At 43.1% G+C, this 22208-nt stretch overlaps 1 protein-coding gene across 12 annotated transcripts in view; it reads right to left on the bottom strand.

Annotated features, from left to right (window-relative positions):
• Window positions 1-22208, bottom strand: part of sema4ba (sema domain, immunoglobulin domain (Ig), transmembrane domain (TM) and short cytoplasmic domain, (semaphorin) 4Ba) — a 439407-nt gene that overhangs the window by 111861 nt on the left and 305338 nt on the right. Inside the window, exon 1 of one of the 12 annotated variants that reach the window (XM_041174647.1) lies at window positions 21986-22119. The exons of 8 other annotated variants lie outside the window; for them this stretch is intronic. The gene's annotated coding sequence lies outside the window, so the exon portion shown is untranslated. Of the gene's footprint in view, window positions 1-5725; window positions 5910-5960; window positions 6037-21985; window positions 22120-22208 lie in introns of those variants that run through there. 3 more of the 12 variants (XM_041174651.1, XM_041174649.1, XM_041174646.1) reach the window with 3 other exon arrangements.

Raw genomic sequence — 22208 nt, 5'->3', positions numbered from 1 at the left:
TGAAGACAGACACAAAATTTTTGTTCAATGCCTCTGCCATTTCCTCATTCCTCATGGTAATTTCTCCTGCCTCTTCTTCAATTGGATTAACTTTTACTTTAGCTATTTTTTTCCCTTTTATTTACTTATAAAAGCCCTTACCATCTGTTTTTACATGTCTGGCTAGTTTACTCTCATTCTATTTTTTGGTGGCTTCTAACACACTCCCAGCCCTCAGACTTGCTGCCATTTTTTGCAAGGTTGTAAGCCACGGAGAGGTCTTTCTTGCTGCTCAGTGAAATGTATTTTTGTTGAATATTTTGAATTGTTTCTTTAAATGTCTCCCACTGTTAAGTTACTGCCATACCTTTTAATCTATTTACCCAATTTACCTTAACCAGTTCTCCCCGCGTATCTATGTAATTGGCTTTAAGTTTGATATTCTTGTTTGTAATTAGAGTATGTCATTTTCAAACTTAACATTGAATTCAATGGAATTATGGTCACAAAGGTAGATCTTCTACTATGACATTACTAATTAACCCTGCTTCATTACACAATACTAGATCTAAGATAGCTTTATCTCTATTCGGTTGCACAATGTATTGTTCCAAGAAACTGTCACAAAAACATTCTACAAACTCACCCTCTAGAATGCTCTTGCCAATTTGATTGTCCCAGTCTTTGTGAATATTAAAGTCCCTCACAATTCTTACATTGCCTTTGTTACAAGTTTCAATAATTTCTTGTTTAATGCTCTGTTCAATAGTATAACCACTGTTAGAAGGTCTATAAGCTACTCCCACCAGAATCTTTTCTGACTCTTGCTCTTCCTAATTTCCACCCATACTGATTCTACTTCATGATCTTCTGAGGCCAGATTTTTTCTCATTAATGTTCTTATGTCATCCTTTACTCTCCTCCTTTGCCATTCTATCTGTCTTTCCGAAATATTGTGTGCGCTGGAATATTTATTTTCCAACCTGATCACCTTGTAACCATGTTTCTGTAAAGGTGATTAGATCTAAATCACTTGCCTCTATTTTTGCCACTAGTTCATCCATCTTATTGCAGATGCTTCATGCATTCAGGTAAAGAACTTTAATTTCATTTTTTTATTTCTATTCTCATCAATGACCTTAGTCACTGATGTTCAATTTTTGTTAAACTCTCTGTCCTTTCCTGTGCCATTCTGCTTGTCTTTACCCGCATCGCTATGCTGTTCTGATGCTTTGACCTTTCAATTTGGATGTCTAAATCTCCCTTCACCTGAACCCTCCCCCTACTATGTTAGTTTAAAGCCCTGTTCACAGTCCTAGTTATACAACTGACCAGGACATTGCTTCCAGCCTGGGTTAAGTGAAGCTCCGTCCCAACAGAATTGCTCACTCTTTCCAGAGCACTGATGCTAGTGCCCCATGAATTAAAACTCCTTCTTCCCACACCCATCTTTGAGCCACACAGAATCACTGAATGTTACGGTGCAGAAGGAGGCCATTCGGCCCATTGTTCCTGCATCAGCTCTCCGAATGAGCATTATGACTTAGTGCCATTCTCCTGCCTTTTCCTCGTACCCTTGCACATTGTTTGAATAGAAACAATTATCCAATGCCCTCTTGAAAGCCTCAGTTGGACTTGCCTCACAATTAGATAAAAGCAAAAAACTGCGGATGCTGGAAATCGAAAACAAAAACAAAAATACCTGGAAAAACTCAGCAGGCCTGGCAGCATCTGTGGAAAGGAGCATAGTTAACGTTTCGAGTCCGCATGACTTTTCAACAGAAATGACTTGAAACGTTAACTGTGTTCCTTTCCACAGATGCTGCCAGACCTGCTGAGTTTTTCCAGGTATTTTTGTTTTTGCCTCACAATTAATTCTCTAATCTGCTTGACTCTATGCCAATTGACAAGTGGCACAGGTAACAATCCAGAGATTGTTTGATGTTCTGCATTTTAATCTGGTCCCTAATTCCTCAAATTCTCTTAGCAGAACATAATTCCTGGTTCTACCTACATCATTGGTTCCTATGTGGACCACAACAACTGGATCCTCCCCCTCCAACTCCAAGTTCCTCTCCAGCCGCAAGGAGATATCCTTAACCCTGGCACCGGGTAGGCAACACCACCTTCAGAGCTGCTGGTCGTGGCTGTATAGAACAGTGCCTAACCCCCTGACGCGTACACAAGATAAACCAGGTAAAAACTGACAGTTCAATCACACTGAGCATTATATAGCTAATGTGTTTCTCCAACTTCACTGAAGCTCCGACAGCAGATAGGGCAATATTTGTAGTGAAGATCACGGGGGTGGGGGGAGGTGTAATCCACATTTCCAGTGTATCCAGCAGCTGCATAAATAGTATGCAACTCCAGCGCAGTGCTGCTTGGCTGCAAATACTGCACACAGCTCCCAATTGTTGGGGGCCTGATAGACAGATAGCAGTCTAATTGCTCCTTTTAGCTCACTGACTGAGGGATCCATTAGTTCAAACTGGTTTCTTCCTTTGGTACATAATCTTTTGACAGTAGGAGGCCTGGGAACATACAGTCCTTGCGGAGATTTTTTTGAAAGGTGGGTCTCATACATATTAGTTCAACAACATATGAGGATTTCAGTAAGTGAAGTTCAATCTGAAATCCTCTGATTTTAACACCAGTAAACAGCACTTCTGACAAATTGGGGATTTAAACATCATTGATACCCAAGAAAACTACCAAAATCTTGCAAGTTGGAATAAAATCAAGTTACCCGGTAAATAGGAGTCAGTTTCAAAACAAATATAGATTTTAAGAAGTAAAGATGATAAACACGTGGGATGGATTTAGAGACAAAAACCAGTCTGTGTCCATACACAGCAAGATCTGGACAACAGTCAGGTTTGGGCTGGTAAGTAGTAAGTAACGCTCTTGCCAAACAAATGCCAACTTGACACCATCCAGGACAAAGCAGCCTACATGATCCCATCCACCACTTTAAACATTCCTCCACCACTGACGGATAGTGACAGCAGTGTGTGCCAACCACAAGATGCACAGCAGCAACTCACCATGGCTCCTTCAACAACAACTTCCAAACCTGCGATCTCTACCACCTAGAAGAACAAAGGCAGCAGACACATGGGAACGCCACCACTGGCAAGCTCTCCTCCAAGCCACACACCATCCTGACTTGGGACTATATCTACATTCCTTCACTGTCGCTGGGTCAAAATCCTGCACCTCTCACCCTAACAGCACTGTAGGTGCACCTACACCACAGGGACTGCAGCAGCTCAAGAAGGAAGCTCACCACCATCTTCTCATGGGAAATTAATGACTGGCAACAAATGCTGGCCTAGCCAGTGATTCCCACATCCTGGCAAAAAATAAAGGAAAAGGGATCTGTAACGGTGAGACTGTGAAGTCTTTCTGGTTACTGAATGACATTCTCATCTATGATTATCCTGACTTCAATAGTTCTTAAATATCATTTCCCAAAACAATATTTCATCATTAGAGTCCATAGTTAATTAGAATTTTTCATTATAATAATTAGCTAGAATAAATTGGCTTTTGGTTGCTTAATTTACATTTTTTCTCTTGGTTTAATGTACTCCGTGTGCTATTCATTTTTAAATTGATTAGCAAATTGATTGTCAAAATGGTACATGCGGGGATTTAGTACAAATGTACGAACCACTGCTCTAAAATCAACAAGAAATTACACTTATTGGAATTCTAAAAGGCTTGAATGGCCAGCCATCTGTATTATTATTAATGCACATAATTACAAAACAACACATACATGCACACATATATGGTTATTCACTTTTATATAAACACAACATTAAGCTATCCAAACTACGTCATACTGCAAAAGCCACAACATGCAACACTCAGTGCGCTAGGTTGTATGCACTGTGTTATGCTGCACACACTGCGCTATGCTGCACACACTGCGCTATGCTGCACACACTGCGTTATGCTGCACACACTGCGTTATGCTGCACACACTGCGCTATGCTGCACACACTGCGCTATGCTGCACACACTGCGCTATGCTGCACACACTGCGTTATGCTGCACACACTGCGTTATGCTGCACACACTGCGTTATGCTGCACACACTGCGTTATGCTGCACTCACTGCGTTATGCTGCACACACTGCGCTATGCTGCACACACTGCGCTATGCTGCACACACTGCGTTATGCTGCACACACTGCGTTATGCTGCACACACTGCGCTATGCTGCACACACTGCGCTATGCTGCACACACTGCGCTATGCTGCACACACTGCGCTATGCTGCACACACTGCGCTATGCTGCACACACTGCGTTATGCTGCACTCACTGCATTATGCTGCACACACTGCATTAACTGCATTGTGCTGAAAATGTAGGATGATTTCCACACTTTGGGAGTTTCCTCTTGATGAAGGCAGGCATGGATGACAAAATTCATCACAGTCTCCAATGCGCCAGCTCATCCTTCAATCGATTGAGGAAAAGAATATTTGAGCATCAGGCTTTCAAAACCAAGACTAAGGTCATGGTCTGCTTGGCAGCAGTGACCTCATGCTTCAATACACTTCAGAGACTTGGACAACCTGCAGCAGGTACCTTAAAGCAATGGGGAAGTACCACTAGTGGTGCCTTTGCAAGATCCTCCAAATGTGGTAGTAAGAAATCAGGTCCAACAGCAGCGTCCTCCCCAAAGCCATCTTGTCCTGCATCAAGGTACTCATCACTAAAAGCCAATTCTGCTGTGTGGGACACGTAGTTTGTATACCTGACAGCAGATGTGTGAAGCAGCAGCTCTACTTGGAACTTAGTTATAGAAGGAGATTCCCAGGAGGACAGCAGCAATGCTTTAGGGATGTCCTCAAAGTATCCCCGAAGAGGTCAAACATCCCCACTGACTTATAGGAGTCCCTGGCTTGTGACCGACCAAAGTGGAGAAGGTTCATTCAGGAAAGCATCAAACACATCGAGAGGCTTCATCAGGAACGTGCAGAGATGAATTCAATTCATCTGCCTAGGCATTCAGGCACCACCTACCCTGCATGTGGCAGTCTGCAGACCGCGCATTGAACTTATCAGACATCTCAGAATCCATCAAACCGGAGTGGAAGCAAATCACCCTTGAGTGCCTAAGACGACAAAGGTACTGCACACAATGCATTTTACTGCACAAACCGCACTGTGCTGCACACACCGCGTACCACATTGAGCTGTGCACACACAGTATGCTGCACACGTGGCATGCAGCACTCACTGCTTTAAGCTGCACACGTTATGCTGCACACAGCACATTATCCTGCACAAACTGCATTATATTGCAATCAATGCATCACACTGCACACCCTATTATACTTATACTCACTCTTTCACTAAAATAGGTAAATGAGTCAAATATCCATGTAATTCACAACCCAGTTACTCAGCAAACTATCCACAGACATCTCCTATCCACATGTCCAACTCTCTCATAGCTTAACTTCTGTCTACAACATTGACACTAATCTGTTTCTCAGCACTTGTGAAACCATCTAATAAAAATCTCTCCTGGAGTTCAATCTAAAGCAATCTATCTTGTAACTGTAATTTCCTGTTCATATCATTCACACGATACTTACCCTCTCTCTGACTATAGACAGCCTGAAGAAATAAGCACAGAAGCATGAAATAAAGATTTGAAGAAAATATTATCTTGTATGGGTATTAACTCAAACATCAACATTCGCACAGCTAGCCTCCATTACCATAGAGCAGGATCAATTCTATCACCGACTTATTGTCTCTGACAGGTATCTTAGATGCTTGGCTCCAGGAGAACTCACGAGCGGTGATTCCATGATTTGGTTTTCCTCTATGAGGAGATCTGTAGGCTCTCTCTCCCATGACATGCTTCCTCTTGCGAGGAGATTATAGAAGCTCCCCTCTGTTTACTTCGTCTGCTGTTTATTTAAGAAAAGCACAAGGGAACTGCAACATTACCTGAACAGTCTGCTGAGCGCAAGACACGCAAGGAAACTGGAATCACAAGCTCCGTGACTCTTCTGTGACACAATGTCATTTCTAAACATTTCTGGTGAAGTGATCAGCAGTTCCAAGAAATGAGTCAGTCCATATTATCATAAAAAAAAAACCTGCAGTGGTTAAACTGACAGCTCCCTGGGATAATGAGAAAATCTTACTAATCCTTAGCAGCATTAGTCCAGAAAGTAGCAGCAATAGCAGATTATAAACACTCTACATAATATGCTGACACCAAAGTAGGTGTGGTGCTTGCTCTGTCAAATAACACAAAGTTAACTGAAGCTGGTTTGCTTTAATCAGAGAGTGTTTAGAGTTGAAATTTTGTCTGATGTGTTGATTTAGAAAGTTGGCTGAAAAGATGGTGCAAGTAGATTCAGCTGTAACTTTTAGAAGGGAACTGGAAAAGGAAACATTTTACAAGATATGTGGAAAGAGCAGGTAAGTGGGGCTAATTGGATAGTAGAACTGGCACAGGAAAGATGAACTGAATGGCCTCCTTCTGTGCTGTGTGTGAATGTTTCTATTTTGCACCAGGCCAAAGGGCTAATCAATAACCTTGTAGCAAAGGAGCCATTAGGAAACCGTGACCGTAATACGATAGAGTTTTATATTATGTTTGAAAGTGATGTAGTTCATTCTGAAATTAGGGTCCTAAATCTGAACAAAGGAAGTTATGAAGATATGAGGGGCATGTTAGCTATGGTGGTTTGGAAAATACACTAAAAGATTTGACAGTAGACAGGCAATGGCTAGTATTTAAAGAAATATTACATGGTCTACAGCAAATATACATTCCTCTAAGACACAAAAACCCAACAGGAAAAATTCAAGAAGGCAGCTCACCACCATCTTCTCAAGGGCATTTAGGGAGATGCAGGCCTAGCCAGCAACACCCACATCCCATGGACAAATATTTTAAAAAATCAACCATGGAAAAGAAGTTAGAGATTATATTAGATCAAAGAAAGTGGCTTATAAGGTTGCCAGAAAAAGTGGTGATCCTGAGGATTAGGAGCAATTCAGAATCCAGCAAAGGATGACCAAGAAACTGATAAAGAAAGGGAAAAGAGAATATGACTGCAAGCTAGCGGCTAACATAAAGGTGGACTGTAAACGTTTCTCTTTGTATGTGAAAAGGAAAAGATTAGCAAGGGCAAATGTGGGTCAATTACAAGCAGAGACAGAAGAATTTATAATGGGGAATAGGGAAATGATGGAGAAACTAAACAATGACTTTGTGTCTGCCTTCATGGAGGAAGTTACAGAAAATCTCCCAGAAATACAAAGGAACCAAGGGGCTTATGGAAATGAGGAACTGAAAGAAATTAGTGTTAATCAGAAAGTAGTACTCAAAAATTAATTGGATTGTAGGTTGATAAGTTCCCTGGACCAGATGAGCTGCACCCAGAGTGTTGAAGGAGGTGACGTGAGAGCTAGTGGATGCATTGGTGGTTATCTTTCAAAGTTCTATCAATTCTGGAAATGTTCCTGCAGACCGGAAAGTAGCAGCTGTAACCTCAGTATTGAAGAAGGGAGGGGGAGAGAAAACTGAGAACTACAGACCTGTTTGTTTGACCAGTAGTGGGGAAAATGTTAGATTCTACTATAAAGGAGGTGATAACTGGACACTTGGAAAATAATATGATTGGACAGAGTCGACAGGAATTTATGAAAAGGAAATCATGTTTGACAAACCTGTTGGAGTTTTTTGAGGATGGCACTTGTGGCATTGATAATGAAGAATCAGTGATGTATTTGGATTTTCAGAAATCTTTCGATAAGGTCCCACACAGGAAGTTATTAAACAAAATTAGAGCACATGAGATTGGGGCTAATATACTGCTTTGGATTGAGAATTAATTAACAGACAGAAAGCAGAGAGTAGGGATAAATGGGTTATGATGGCAGGCTGTGACTTGTGAGGTACTGCAAGGGATAGTGCTTGGGCTACAGTTTTTCACAATCTATGTAAATGATTTGGGCGTGGGGACCAAATGTAATATTTCCAAATTTGCTGATGACACAAAACTAGGTGAGAGTGTTAGTTGTGAGGAGAATGCACGGAGGCTTCAAGAGGACTTGGACAGGCTGAGGGAATGGGCAAGAACATGGCAGATGGAATATTATGTGAATAAGTGTGAAGTTATCCACTTTGATAGAAAAAACAGAAAGGCAGAGTATTTCTTATGTCAAGAAGCTACCATATTTTTCATAATTTTATTGTGGGATATTCTAAAGTAGGTTTGAGTGTGTGTATGGTTCTGTGTGTGCGGCTGATTTAAATTAGAGACAATTAGACAGCAAGGTTTAAATTATCAAATGAGTTAGGCATAAAACAGACATTTGAAATGGAGACGAATAAAACTAGGGTGAGGTCTCAGCAGATACGATGTGAATGAGGTTTGCATTTTTAGATAAGTGGAGAAGTGTGTGATTTTCAAAGAGACATGGGAAATGTTTACAACTGGCAAGATAAATAAGACAAGATTATTACGTTGATTTTTCCCAAAAGTGCTGGGCATAATGAGAACATGAAAGATTTATATATTCTGGGAAAAGTAACTTCTAAAGACAAGTTGTAACAATGGGATTTACAATCAGAAAGGGAGAAGTATATTCGAAGAAGGATGGAAGGCTGTGTGAGGCATGGCCATATGAGATCTGAAAGGTGACTGTGTGAAATAGATTTGGGAAAAAGCCTCGAGCCATCCTGCAGGAGTTTGCTGTTCCAGTAACCAAAGTTGTGTTAAAAACCTTTGGAATTCCATTGTCCAGTGGGTACTTGTGGTAAAATTGCTGGATGACTTTATAAATTTGGAATCTATTTGGACTGTTGCCTTAAAGGGGGTGTGTAGTTGGGAGTCTGGTTAAGTAGAAATTTTGGGAACTGTTATAACTGTGTAACTGTAATCTTGTGTGTGTGTTTAAGCTTTTCTTCTTTTGTTAATAAATGTTTTAATTCGATCTTTAAAATCTCGAAAGATGGGTAGTGGACTCATTATTCTTGCCTTCTCGCACTAAATACAAATCGCAAAATCGTTGTGGTAGTGTGGACAAGTTTCCCACACTACCTGCTGTATCATAACATTTAAATGGTGAGGCGTTGTGATATGCTGATGTCCAAAGGAACCTGGGTGTCCTTGTTTAAGAGTTACTTAAAGCTAGCATGCAGGTACAGCAAGCAATTAAGGAGGCAAATAGTATGTTGGCCTCCATCGCAAGGAGATTTGAGTACAGGAATAAAGATGTCTTGCAGCAATTGTATAGAGCCTTGGTGAGACTGCACCTGGAGCAGTGTGTCCAGTTTTCGTCTCCTTATCTAAGGAAGGATGTGCTTGCCATAGGGGAAGTGCAACAGAGGGTCACCTGGGATGGTGGGATTGTCTTATGAGGAGATATCGAGGAAACTGAGCCTGTATTCTCTAGAGTTTTGAAAAATGAGAGACGATCTCATTGAGACCTACAAAATTCTTAGAGTGTTACCGGGTAGATGTAGATAGGATATTTCCCCTGGCTGGTGAGTCTAGTACCAGGGGACATAGGGCAGAATTTTACATTTAGCATGTGGGCGCGCGCCCGACATGCTGGAATGTAATATAACGTACGATGATGCCGGGCGTGTGTCCCGGCGTCATCACAATCTTTCGTTTAGCGGGCACGTGCCAGAATCGGCTGTGCGCCCGCCGATAATTGAAAGTTCTATTAAGGCCATTAACAAACTAATTAATTTCAAATTTACGCTGCCCATCCAACCTAACAGTTAGCGGGCAGACGAAAAGGCCAAGCGGCCTTTACGGTTTTTAGGCATCCTGATCCACAAGTGGGGTGAGGTTTCCTAAAGCTAATTCAAATTAAATTAAAGCTTTCTTTGAAAAATAAAAACACATCCCATCTCACGTGACATGTTCACATGAGTTGACATGTTTCATTAAATTTTTAATGTATTTATTTATTTTCTTAACAAGCGCTATGTGCGCGAAAGAGCTCTGGACCTGACTCTCCCTCCTACCCCCGCCCGCACAGGTAATGCTCAGCGCTACTGCTCACGATCCACACGTGAAATCGCAGTGCGGAGCCGATCGAGGGTGGCAGTCAGCTTCGCGACCGCCCCCACCCACTCCCGCTGAGCCCACCCGACCAAAGTAAAATCCTGGCCGTAGTCTTGGACTAAGGGGCAAGGCCATTTAAGACTGAGATGAGGCGGAATTTCTTCACTCAGGGACTGGTGAATCTTTGGAATTCTCTACCGCAGAGGGCTGTGGAAGCTCAATCATTGAGCATGCTCAAGACAGAGATCGATAGATTTCTGGATACTCACGACATCAAGGGATATGGGGATAATGGGAAAAATGGTGGTAGAGGCAGTTGATCAAGCATAATCTGTTTGAATGGTGGAGCAAGCTCGATGGGCCGATTGGCCTAATCCTGTTCCTATTTCAGATGTTCCTAAACAGACAGAAACCAGATCAGGGACTGCTTTTGCCCCTGCTTTGGAGCTGTGGTTTCCTGCCAAACTCTCCAAGTAACTGACACAAAGTTCAGTGTTCCAGAAAGATGCTGGCTCTGTAACAACACTCAGCACTGGAAACACACAATCAATCACTCAGAATTCATACACAGAATAGACAAGCTGTAATGTTCCAGGTGTGTGCCCTTCCATCAGAACCTGTTCTGATCAAGTTTACACACCCTGGTTGTCACAGCCTCCCTTCCCCCTTTAGGGATTTAAAGCCTTTTCCCGCTTTGATTTCAGATTTCCAGCTTTTCTTTCTTAGTTCACTTGTTGCCTCTGCCACAGCTTAGAAATCTGTACTGTTTAGTTAACACACACACACAAACACACGCACCGTGTGGTTTATCTCCTTCTGCATGGAATCAATAGGCTGAACTGCCTCCTCCGGTGCAGTCTCTAAGGCGGGGAGTCAACTCAAAACATGACATTTTGGTGAGGTGAGGTGAAAGTGCAGGGGATAATTGGACTGACTATGCAAATGTAATTCATTTGCTATTTCAAAGCTTGACATCCTCTGTTAATGAAGCAGTCTGTGCCCATGTGCAACAAGATCTGGACAACATTCAGGCATGGACTGATAAGTGGCAAGTAACATTAGTGCCACACAAGAGTGAGGCAATGACTATCTCCAATAACAGCAAATCTAATCACCTCCTGTTAAGAGCAATGGCATTGTCACCATTAAATTCTCCACAATCGACCACCTGGCAGTCAACACTGACCAGAAACCTAACTGGACCAGCCACACGAATACAGTGGATATAAAAGCAGATCAGAGGATGGAAAATCTGCAGTGAGTAACTCCCAAAGCCCATCCACCATCTATAAGGCATAATTCAGGAGTGTGATGGAATACTCTCCACTTGCCTGGATGAGTGCAGCTCCCACAACACTCAAGAAGCATCCAGGACAAAGCAGCCCGTTCGACTGGCACCCCATCCAACACCTTAAACATTCACTCCCTCCATCATCAACGTGTCATTTCACCCTTCAATGGTTTTGTGGTCTCTGCAAACTTTGAAATTGTGTCTGATATGCCCAAGAAACAATCTGTGCTGTAACATTTCTGTGAAGTCATTAATACGCATCAAAAAGAGCAGAGGTCCTAATATCTACCCCGGGATGCACTGCCTCCTTCAGGTCTGAAAAACAAACGCTCACTTACTCACCCTCTGCTTTGTTGGAAACGGCACATACCCATCAACACAACACGGCTAAACTGGCGCAATGAGTCCAGCTTGGCATCAAAATAGTTGATCACTTGGTACACACAAGGTCACGTTCCACAGCTTAAAAACATTTCTCTCACTTCTTCATTTAAAAGATGGTTAGCATATTGCCACATTTGAGAACCCAGATAGGGAATGGTCCACTTAGGTGAAAGTGTCAGAGAAAGGAATACTCAGTGGGCAGTGGACTGCACTTGGGGCCTTTCAGTTTATTATCATTTTGTGTATAGAAACTGGGCAGTACCTTGATGATAGCCTCAAAAATAGTAAAATGAGGAACAAACTACAAGAAAGCCTATGCAGCAAACAGATCATCTCTGACAAATAGCTGTGTGTGTATGCATGATGGCCCAAATGGAAAATGATGGCAAGAATACGTCATCATCTTTGAGGTTAATTGGCGCAATGCACAGCCTGTGAGTAATATGTCTGCTTTCCACAGACGTTACAGAATTCTGTCAAGAAAAAAGATCTTCAAAAGCTATCTATTTAACGTCTGAGTATACTCAAAGTCACATGATAAGATCATTTTGGGCCTTGGGGCTTGATTGAGTTTTAGGGCTTGCTGAAACATTGAATTAAAAATCCCCATCACAGGCTGCATCCTGAAATTAGATGATTTTCTTTGACGAATCTAGCCAGCATGGCAATCATGCCTTGTACCAGCCTGCATGTACAGCTAGTGTACCACAGACATTAAATCACCATAAACCTACAGCTGTGATCATTACAAACATTTAACCAACTATATGTACTAGATCGCCATGGACAAACATCACTTTTCTTGAGCCTAGGTTTTCTGTTATTTTAATCCCTTAAATAACAACTGCTTTCAGAGCCAGCTGCTTGTTGATGCGGGATCATTCTATCACAGGGTCGGCACACACCAGATACTAACATACAGATTGGACATTCAATTGGATAGATTGGAGAAGCTGGGGCTGTTCTCCTTCGAGAAGGTTGAGAGGAGAGTTGATAGAGGGGGTCAGAGTCATGAGGGGTCTGGACAGAGTAACAGGGAGAAGCTCGTCCCATTGGTGGATGGATTGAAAACCAGAGGACACCGATTTAAGGTGATTGACAAAGGAATCAAAGGTGACATGAGCAATAACATTTTCATGCAGTGAGGGGTTAGGGGCTGGAATGCGCTGCCTGAGAGTGTGGTGGAGGCAGATTCAATCGTGGTTTTCAGAAAGGAATTGGATCATTATCTGAAGGGAAAATTTTGCAGGGCCAAGGGGAGAAGACGAGGGAGAGGGAGACAGTTGGGAGGCTCTTCCAGAGAGCTGGCAAAGTTACAGAGGGCTGAATAGCCTCTTTCTGTGCGGTAACCACTCTGTAATTCTATACGGTCAATGTTGATTTACCCTCGGATAAGGAAAATAAATCTGCCAAGATGTTCAATTATCCAGTGTAGTCTCAGAAAGAACATGGGCAACATTCCTCCCCCTCCCCCCACCCCACCATTGGGGAGGAAGTGTGGGAGCAGGAGCGGGCGGGCTTCCGATTGGTGCCCCCAATCGGGGGCGAGCTGCCATTTTCCGTGGGCGGGCCAGTTAACGCCCGCCCAGCGTGACCTGCGCCAGGAGGCACTTCACGCTTCCTGCGCTGGTGGGGGGGGAGATTCCCTCAGCCGGAGTGTGCCCTTTCAGGCATATGTGCGACAGAGCACACAGATCCCCTTGAGGCAAAGTGCTGCCTCAGGGAGATCGGCTCCGATTTAAACCTCTGAATAAAGGTTAGAAAAAAACTTCCCTGCCATGTCCCCTCCTGTGACACTGACCTTGTCACATGCGTTGGGACGTGTCCATAACTTTTACTGTAAAATATTCTGCATTTTTTAACTCACTCATGAAACCTCATCCCGCCCGTGGATGAGGTTTCATGTTTTTTCACAAGCCCGCCTGGGTTGGACGGGCAGGTCCATTAATGAGTTCAATTGATTTTTTTAATGGCCTTAATAGGCCGTTAACAGATTGGCACCCGCCGAACTGAAAATCTAAATGACGTGGGGTGACGTTGGGATGCGCGCCCGATGTCACCCCACATCACTTTACGTGTCGGCGAGCAGGCCCCGCCCCCACTCGCCGAGCGGAAGATGGTGACTATGATTTCAGCCAATATACTGCTTTTTGTAGATAAGTTAATTCTCCATGGACTACAGCCACATAAGCACAATTGATATAAGGTAGAACGAGGCTGAAATATTCAGGTATCTTAGGGTCCTGTGAGTTAAACTTTTCGCATTGATTAGCTTATCGACAGGCTGCCATTTCACTGAGTCCAGTTCTGGCCTCCTTAACTAAGTAGGAATATACCATAGATTGCATCATATAAGTCGACACAGCATATAAGATCACCCCATTTTATCAGCATCAAAGATCGTGCTTTTGCACATACTCAGCATATAAGTCAAGCCCTCTTTCCAGCGAAGAAATTTTATACTTGCATTCGTCAGCCTGAATTTTCCACCCCAGAAATGCATGCTTTACTCACCTTATGCTGTAAGTCGGCTCGTGGGATCAAGCAGGCGGTACAGGATGTGCTGGGAGGTTAAGTCACGAAACAGCCGCACGTGGTGAGTGACAAACAGAAATGGGTCCTCCAGCAAAATGAATAAAATGCAAAAGCTGCTTTCAAGCTAAAAGTCATAACATTTGCTAACTGATCAAATAACTGTGCTGCGGCGAGGGAATTCAGTGTTGGTGAAAACTTAGTGCAAGAATTGAACAAGAAGGTGATGGGCCACATTTCCTGCCATCAGATGTCAGGAACCTCATTATAATACATCAGCGTACCATTATAAGGCCAGCCCGCCAGACTCATCCCCCCCTAGCTGGATAGTCTGCCCATGTTGGCGGGAAACCATGCTGACGTGTTTCACAACAGCACATAAGCAACGTGCACCTGGCAGGCTGCACTTCACTCAGGACTTCAAGGTTTGTTTGCCTACCTTGCTTCGGTCAGCACTCGCAGTCATCAACACCAGGCTTCACCGGCAGCACCACATCACTTTTAGGGGGTCTCATGGGCAGGTCTCTACCAACCAGATCAGCCGCATGTGGGTGGCTTTTCAATGGCTGCAGGGCTAGGGCTTGCTTGGGGAAGAGGGGGAAGTGACCTCAGGCAAGGGAAGAGGCTGCAGGACGAGAGCTATACTGGGGAAGGAGGGTATCCCAGGCTGTGTGTGGGGGCACATGTTGATCTATGAAAGTGACCTCAAGATGGTGAGGGCAGATGGACAAGGGAGGATATGTGTGTGAGAATGGGCGGTGATGTCCCTTGAGCTGGCAGTGAGTGAGATGCCAGTGAATGTGTGATGGGCTTGAGTGTGTGAGTTTAGAGTGATGATGGTTGCCATACCCTGGTGGCACGGATGAGGTCATTCATCCTCTATCTGCACTGGATGGCCAATCTCTCCTGTGCAGCATTGGCACTGACCACCGCTGCCACCACCTGCTATGCTGGATTGGTGATGTCACTGCCCGCTCTGCGGCCAGAGTGGGGGTAGAGCACAACAAGGGGGTCCACCACAGCATCCAAATGGCACTCCGCTGATACATCATTAAATCTGGGGGCTGCAGTCTCTTTGCCTTTCATGTACATCTTCCCTGCAGTAGTTATTGGCTCCAAGATATGTGCACGCGGCTAGACTTTAATCATGGCGCGATAAAGCAGCGAGGTGGTGATGGGCGGGCAAATGAGAGCCCGTCTGCCATGCAAACGGCACGTTTCCCTGGAATACAAAAGTAATGTGGTGGGTTTGTGACAATGTGGCATGAAAACCCATCATCGCAGCCGGTGGGTAAAACGTTGTTTTACCTGCCCGCTACCACACTTAGTGCAAACCTGGGATGATTGCACCCCAAGATTATTCAGAGACTACCAAGAGACCACGATGCCAAAATGACCAGTTTCCAATGATTCATCATCAGACAATGACAAAAACATTAAGTTAGATCGGTAACATGGATGACGCGGCCATGAATTTCGATATGCCCAGCAACTGAACTGTGGTGTGGAAAGATTCAAAAACAGTACTAGTGAAAACTATGGGACATGGGAAGACAAGGTTCAATATGGTACTGACCTGCATGGCCGACAGAACGAAATTAAAGCCTACGGTAATTTTCAAATGTAAAACCATGCTGGAAATCAAGACCCCTGCAGGAGCTTCTGTGCATGTCCATGACAACAGTTGGATAGCTGAGGATAGAGTGAAGTTATCGATCGATAATGTGTGGAGTAGGCATCCAGTTGGCCTGCATAAAGAATGCAGCTTCTGAGTGTGGGGCATGTTTGGATTCCATATAACCCATGAGACAAAGGGTTGCTTGTGAAGAAATAGTACCCGTACTGCAGGTATAGCAGGGGGTCTAACGCCTGTAGATCAACCTTTGGATGTGTGCCTCAAGAAACCATTCAAAGATCATGTTCACACAAATGGCATAGGTGGATGGGTGACGTAGAAAAAAAACCTTCACTAAGAGTGGAAATACGCGTGAGGCCCCACTAGATGTTTTGTGTGATATCATTATCAAATCATTAGTACACCAAGTGTCATCAGATCATTCAAAAAAAAAATGAGGAATATCTAATTCAATGGACGGAGAGGGAGATAATTTGCTGTGGAGGGATGATTCTGAGAACTGAAGTTCCAAAGCTGACCAGAGTGGGATCCTTACAGTGATGCCATAGCCAAAGTGACTCAGAATGAATTTGATGGACTCTTTGCACAGATGCTGAAGACAATGAATTTGATGCATTTAGAACATCATTGTGATTAAAATGTAAAATTAAATTGATTCTGGTTAAAGGTATCTTTAAGTTAATATGAATTACTAGTGTTAGTCTTTTTTCCACATTTCAAAATGGAAATCTGCCTCAACGACGGTTCGCATTTTATGCTTGACGTATAAGTTGACCTGTTTATGGAAGGATTTTTGGAGGCATCAAAGGTCAACTTAAATGCCAAGGTCTGTGGTATTTGGTTGAGAGGGGGTACAAAGAAGATTTACTAAATGAGGGTGCGACTGTGGAACACAGGAACTTGGGACTCAGGAGTAGGTCAAATCTGCTCTGCCATTCGATAGGAACAATGCTAATCTTAATTCCATTTTCCTGTCCGCTCCCCACAACCCTTTACTCCCTTGTATATCAAAAATCTATCTAACTCAGCCTTGAATAAGTTCAATGATCCAGCTCCCCTGCTTTCTGGGGAAGAGAATTCCACTTCCTAATGACCCTCAGAGAAAAAAGTTCTCCTCATCTCCATCTTAAAAGGGAGATCTCTTATTCTTAAACTGTATTCTCTGGTTCTCCCCCAAAGGTGGAAACATCCTCCCAGTAACCACACTATCAAATCCCCTCAGGATCTTCATTCTTCTAAACTCCAATGGGTATAGGGCCAACTTTTCTTCAAAAGATAAGCCCTTCAACCCAGGAATGAGTTGAATGAACCTTCTCTGTACTGCTTCTAAAACAATAATATCCTTGTCACATGAACTGGCACACTTCAATGAGCTTTAATGAAAGCTTTTATTCAATTTATAAACCCTTCATGAAAGCTCATCCCGCCCGTGGATGAGGTTTCATGATAAATGCGAAGGCCGCCTAGGCTCTTCGCTTGCCCGCCGACCTTAAGGTTGGACGGGCAGCTCCGTTAAGTATTTTAATTTATATTTAAATGGCCTTAATAGGCCTTTGACAGTTCGGCGGGCACACAGCTGACTCCAGTACGCGCCCGCCGAACTGAAAGTTGGAATGACACACGGCAACATCGGGACACATGTCCAACATCACCGCGCGCCATTTTATGTGTCGGCGAGCGGGGCCCCACTCTGCACACCGACCCGAAGATTCTGGCCTAAGGAATCTTGGAAGATTATAACGAATGCATCTACAATCTCTGCAGCCACTTTTTTAAGACCTTAGGATGTAGGCCATCTGGCCCTGGGCATTTGTCAGCCTTTAGGTCTAATAGTTTTCCCAGCATCTTTTTCCCTTGTGATGGTGATTGTTTAAAGCTTCCCCTTCCCTTTCACCTCTTGAATTTCAATTATCATTGAGAAGTTTTCTAAGTCTTCTTAGAAGACACAAAATATCTGTTCAATGCATCTACCATTTCCTTGTTTTCCATTACCAATTCCCCAGATTCACTCTCTAGAAGACCAACACTAGCTTTAGTTACTCTTCTCCTATTTAAATACTTGCAGATACTCTTAGTATCTGTTTTTATAATACCAGCTAGCTCTGTCATGCTCTACTTTCTCCCTAGTCATTCTTTGCTGGTTCTTAAAACCTGTCCAATCTTTGCGGATTTGATATAATCCTTAACTTCTTTATTTAGCCACAGATGATCCATCCTGCTCAAAGTGTCTGTCTTTGTCAATGGGATAAAGCTTTGCAGGGAGTTAGTAAATATTCTCCTTAAAAGTCTGCCACTGCATCTTTACTTTCCTACCTTTTGACCTAGTTTCCCGGTTCACCTTAACCAGGTGTGTGTGTGTGTGTGTGGGAGTGTGTTTGTGTGTTTGTGTGTGTCAGTACAAAACTGGCCTTGACTGTGAAGACATCCAAAGTCAAATATCTTGTCACCACTCATTGTCTAGGTTCCCACAGGAAGAATGGCCACTTGGGTGCCACCAGAGCCACATTCCAGAACAGGTCAAGGCAGGAGGGGAGAAAAACAGTAACCAACAAAAGAAACTAATACTTTGTTGACAGGACGACATGTTCAGCAGGTGTCAACACAAGTGCGAGTGATGGTGTCTTTAAATCCCTGCCAATTAAAAAGATAAATAGAGTATCATGTGGATTTTGACATGCTCCCAACTTTGAGGAGAGTAGAAAGTCTCTTTGAAACATTGCTCCTGTTGGTCAAGTTTTAACTATGTTATACATAAGTGTATCTTCCCAAATCAGGGTGGGGGTGGGAGGGGTCTGCTATGGTAAGGAGCCAAGGGGTTTGTGGAACAAAAGATAATGAATAGAAGTGATAAATAGGTTGCAATGTGAAGAAAATAATATTCCAGTCCCGATGGCCTTGCGTATTGTTGTACAGATGCAGCATCAGGCAACTAATCTCAAATAATTGTTACAATCTCAGTGAGATGAGTGTTAAAAAAAAAGGCCTGGACCACTTATAATCCAATCCAAAGTGACGGAAACATCAATTAAGAGATGCAGAGGACAAGTGGTTTCCATTACAATTTGAACCAAATTTAAAAATGTAACTGGCTGTTTTAATACGTCTGTCTCATTGATTCATCAGCAACACAAAGGAAAAATACGTCACGCTGACAGAGACAATTTATCGACTTGTAAAATGTGTCTACAGTCTATTACTAATCAATTGTTCTCAGAGTGCAGTCACATTGTAGCGCTCAATTTAAACAGCAGTGCCCCGTGCACGTTAAATAATCCCAAAATAGTCCTGCATGTTGGCGCAGTGCTCTCCTTAATCCTGCTACTTAGGTTGTGGACTTAATGTTAGTCCTTCAGACGTATCAGAAATCAAATTGGTTCCAGGCTCATTCAGTAAAGCCTCTGAATACTGAGCTCTTTTGCAACTTAAATATTAGAACATGCCAGTTAGTAGATCCCATTACATCTAACCAGCAAGTACAAAATAATCTTCTTTATCATCCCTCGTAATTACCAGGCCAATTAAAGAGTTGTTTGCAAAACAAAATTACTTTCATTTTTCTCTTAAGGGAATTACATACAATTAAATAGAATTTACAGCACAGAAGCAGACCATTCAACCCAAGTGATCCATGCTAATGTTGCTGCTACTGTCATCCTTCTTTCATCTAACCTTTACAGTATCTCCTTCAATTCCTTTTTCCTACATGTGATTATCTCACTGCCGTGTAAATGCATCTATATTATTCACTTCAACCATTCCTTGTGTTCCCTCCCAAACCCTCTCTACCTCTCCTTCCTCCTTTAAGACGCGCCATAGAATCTACCTCTTTGACCAAGTTTTTGCACATCTGCTCTAACATTGCTCTAAGTGGCACGGTGCTAAATTTTGCTTCATAGAGCTCCTGTGAAGCACCTTGGGATGTTTAATTACATTAAAGCTGCTATGTAAGTACAAGTTGTTGTTGTGGTAGTGAGTTCCACATTCTAACCACTCTCTGAATGAAGGAGTTGCTCCTGAAGCAGTCTGTGTCCATGTGCAGCAAGACCTGAACAACATTCAGGTTTGGGCTGACAAGTGGCAAGTAACATTCGCACCACACAATGATAATCTCCAGCAAGAGAGAATCTAACCATCTCCCCATGACATTCAACGGCATTACCATCACTGAATTCCCCACTATCAACATCCTGAGGATTATCATTGACCAGAAACCGAACTGGACTAGCCATATAAATACTGTGACTACAAGAGCAGGTCAGAGACTGGGAATTCTGCATTGAGTAACTCAGCTCCTGACTCCGCAAAGCCTGTTCACCATCTACGAGACACAAGTCAGGAGTGTGATGAATACTTTCCACTTGCCTAGATGAGTGCAGCTCCCACAGTACACAAGAAACCCGGCACCATCCAGGACAAAGCAGCCCGCTTGATTGGCATCCCTCCACCACTTTAAACATTCACTCCCGCCACCACTGATGTACAGTAGCAGCAGTGTATCCCATCTACAAGATGCGCTGTAGCAGCTCACCAAGGTTCCCTTGATGGCGTCTTCCAAACCCATGACCTCTACCACCTAGAAAGGCCAGGGCAGCAGATGCATGGGAACACCATCAGTGGCAAGTTCCCCTCCAAGCCACACCCCAATCTGACTTGGAATATACTGTTATTCCTTCACTGTCACTGGGTCAAAATCCTAGAACTCTCTTTCGAACATCACTGTGAGTGTACTGACACCACATGGACTGCAGCAGTTCAAGAAGGCGGCTCACCACCATCTTCTCAAGAGCAACTAGGGATTGAGCACAAAACGCTGGCCTTGCCAATGATACTCACTTCCCACAAAAGATCTTTTAAAAAATTTCCATTGGATTTATTGGTAACTATCATATTTATAGCACTTAGTTTTGGACTTCCTAACAAGCAGAAACAGCTTCTCTACACCTATCTTATCAAACCCTTTAATAACCTTAAAGCCTCCATCAGGTCACACCTCAGCCTTTTCTTTTCTAGAGAAGCTTGTTCATTCCTTCCCAGAGTAAAACTTCTCAGTTCTGGGATCATCCCTGTAAATCTATCTAACACCTTTTCCAGTGCCTCTATATCAATTTTATAAACCGGAGGCCAGAACTGTATACTGTATGCCAAGTATGGCATAAACAAATTCTACTGTAATCCCCTGTGCAGGGGGTTGTCAACTTACAGTTCGAAGGTGATATGCAAACCTCAAGCTCTAATGATCCAAAGATCTCTCAGTCCTGTTTCTGTTTCTTTGTCCTGTTTGACTTTGGGGAGAATTGGAAAGGGCTGTTCTAATGCTGTCTCAATAGTTAATTCACAACAGCAAAATCATCAATATCAGCTGTTTGAGATGTATGGAAGTGAACAGGAAGAGGGATGGAAAGGCATAAATGCTGGGATATAAAGCTTGGATACCCTGCCGTAAAGTATAAGGCATTGATTGAAATGTCTGTAATGTTAAACCTCAACAGTTGCAACTTCAAACCGCATGCCCATCCACCCACACAAAAACCACAGTACAACTCACTTCTAATATGTTCAACTTAGGGTGAAGCTAAGTCAAGTGATCACTTACTCCACTTAGCATTCAGTGAAACAAAAGACACCTCAGTTATACTGGAATTAACAGGGCCATCAAAGTCAGGGCTCGACAGTGTGTAACACCTAACCTCTGTCCACGAGCAAGTCTAATATCTTTTACTCCCAGTTGCTTTATTTCTGGGAGCCAATGCTGTTTTCCCACTGTCAAAATCTAGTCCTGAAAACGTACTGCGCCTCACCCGCAGGGCAAAAAGAATGTCCCCCATGGTATTTGAGACTGATGTCACAGAGAAGAAGTATTCAGCATGTCTAGAAGCATGTCCTGTGTTACATCACACAATGCATCTACCATCACATTCTGGTGCAACAGACCATAAAAAAGTCTTGCTCTAAAGCTCTGCCTTTTTGATATAAAACAATTGCAGTGGAAATCACATAGTTTCATAAATCTAACCTGGCTCCTGGCTGCTTCCTATGACAATAATTAATGTATTTTAACACATTTATCCCCAGTGAACCACAGTACACATACCAGGTCCAATATAGGAAGCCATACTTCCGGAAAGATGTCAAGGCCAGGGAGATGGGATTCACTAAAACGATGCCTGAGATGTACATGAGACTTCAATGATGATGAGAGAGTCAAGATGATAAGGCTCTTGTTTGCTGGAGCTGGAGAAAGCCAAGATGAGATTTTAAAAAGTGATTCAAAATTATGAGGTTTTGATGGGGTAACTTGGGTGAAAATATTTCAA

The sequence above is a fragment of the Carcharodon carcharias genome, chromosome 26, assembly GCF_017639515.1.
Source record: "Carcharodon carcharias isolate sCarCar2 chromosome 26, sCarCar2.pri, whole genome shotgun sequence".
Classification (NCBI taxonomy): Eukaryota; Metazoa; Chordata; class Chondrichthyes; order Lamniformes; family Lamnidae; genus Carcharodon; species Carcharodon carcharias.
The sequence above is the reverse complement of the archived record's forward strand: the minus strand, read 5'-3'. Positions and strand labels throughout refer to the sequence as shown.